Genomic DNA, 2,491 nt, shown 5'->3' with positions numbered 1-2,491 from the left:
AAAAGACAGCACTTCCAGTTGCCGCTGCACAGGTGATGTTCCTCAAGAACGCAGTTCCTGGAGCTGGGACCACGTTAATTCTTCTGTCTACCTGCAGAGGGCGCCATTGCACCAGGCACTCTTTCAGTCTACCTGGTAAAACTAGAAGATGGCAGCTTTACAAAGCATTTTAAGAATCCTAAAACGGTAAAGGGGTCTTATGTGGGCTAATTGCATGAGGTGCTGAACTAAAGTATCTTCAGTTGCTGGAGAAAAGCAGAAATTCTGCCTTTAAGGGGAGAAAATGTAAGAAGGAGGAAAACTGGGATACGTGTGTGTGGATAGTGGACGCATTCATTTGTTTCAACTTGTGACCGGCTTTTTCTAAGCCCTGGAGACCCGGCGATGAACGCAGTCAGCTATCGTTGCTCTCAGAGGGCTTACTTTGTACTGTTCTGTGGTGTGACAATGTCGACTAATATGAGTAAAGTAATAACAATATCCAAAACTTATTGACTGCTTTCCATGAGCCAATAACTATTCAAGAATTTCACATACGTTATCTTGTTTGAACTGCACAGCCGCGTTGAGAAGAGGTGCTATCAACTCTCCCATTTTGCTGATGGGGCAATTTAGGCAGAATGAGAGGATGAGATTGAGTACTTTCTTGGTGGAGGCAACAGTCAAAGCCAGGCATTAGACCAGAATCGACTCAGTTAACCACTAGGCTGCGTGTGTGACAGCTGGAGGTTAGGAAAAGGGGAGGCAGCGAGGGGGAGGCAGGGGGTGCAAAGGGCAGAGCTACTTCAGATTTTATGATGGTCAAAGGCCTCAATGAAGAAAGAGGGAACATTTGTTTTTGTTTTGTTTTTGAGACAAAGTCCCACGCTATTGCCCAGGCTGGAGTGCAGTGGTGCAATCGTGGCTCACTGCAACCTCCACCTCCTGGGTTCGAGTGATTCTCCTGCCTCAGCCTCCCAAGCAGCTGGGACTACAGGTGCCCGCCACTACGCCCAGGTGATTTTTGTATTTTTAGTAGAGACGAGGTTTCACCATGTTGGCCAGGCTGGTCTTGAACTCCTGACCTCAGACGACCTGCCTGCCTGGGCCTCCCAAAGTGCTGGGATTACAGGCGTGAGCCACCGCACCCGGCCAGAGGTAACTTTTGAATTGAAATCTAAATTGTAAGAGGGAACCAACTCCAGGAATATCTAGAGGCAGAGATCACCATCGGTACAGCAAGGGGGACTGCCCTGAACAGAAAATAAGCAGGAAATGTTTCAGAAAAGGTCCAGGGATAGGACACCAGCAGCAGGGTGGCTGGAGCTGGAGGGAAGGCAGAGGCTATGTCAGGGCTGAGCCGGGAGCCTAGGGTGCCCTGGCTAGGGGCTCAGGTTCTCATTGCAGTGGAAATTCCTGGCAGCTGTGAGAGCAGTGACATGATGGGATCTACATGTAATATATTTCTCCGCTTCTACGAGGCGCATGGATGGTAAAAGCAAGAGCAGGTAGCAGACTTTTAAATAACAATAATAATGGTAATGATACAATCGGAAAACAACACAGCATTGCTGTTATCTTGATCGGTGAAATACATTAGTTTTTTGTTGTTCCAAATCAGCCCACCTGGTTCTGTTACTTATCTAACTAGAGATCAATCTGATATGACGTGCGGTGATTTTGAAATTCCAGCGCAGAACGTCCCTGAGATAATGGTGATCTGAACAGAGCCCTGGGCCTGTTCTTGCACTCTCCCCTCCTCCATCGCGTGTGCACACTGGAGGCTGATGGTGGTTCACAGATGCTACCAAGAAGGTACAAAAAGCTGATTTTACAGGGATTTGTCTGACCCGTGTACAATTCTCTCTCAGAGTTTCCATCTCTTGTTTCTTCACTCCTGTTAGCCAAACAGTCACTGGTTTGCAGAGACTTCCCTCGCCACACCCTGGCCTCCCATCCTCAGGCCTGCAAAATGGAGTCTGTATCAAATGAAACAATCTCGGTTTCCTGGTGGACACACTTCCATGATCTCTGGGGCTTCTGCCCTTCGTTTTTTGTTTTTTTTTTTTTTTGAGACGGCGTCTCACTCTGTCACCAGGCTGGAGTGCAGTGGCGCAATCTCGGCTCACTGCAACCTCCGCCTCCTGGGTTCAAGTGATCCTCCTGCCTCAGCCTCCCGAGTAGCTGGGCCTACAGGCATGCGCCACCACACCCAGGTAATTTTTGTATTTTTAGTAGAGATGGGGTTTCACTATGTTAGCCCGGATGGTCTCAATCTCTTGACCTTGTGATCCACCCGCCTTGGCCTCCAAAAGCGCTGGGATTACAGGCGTGAGCCACTGTACCTGGCCTTGTCCTCCTTTTTAGAAGAAGATGATGATAATACTAACAATAGCTTGAAGATAATAATGAGAATAATGAAAATAAATAATGCTTGAAGACAAAAATAATGAAAATAAATAATGCTTGACGATAAAAATAATGATAATAAATAATGCTTAAAGAGAATGAT

Source organism: Mandrillus leucophaeus, unplaced genomic scaffold (genome assembly GCF_000951045.1).
Source record: "Mandrillus leucophaeus isolate KB7577 unplaced genomic scaffold, Mleu.le_1.0 Scaffold466, whole genome shotgun sequence".
In the NCBI taxonomy this organism is placed as follows: Eukaryota; Metazoa; Chordata; class Mammalia; order Primates; family Cercopithecidae; genus Mandrillus; species Mandrillus leucophaeus.
Note: the sequence above shows the minus strand (reverse complement) of the source record.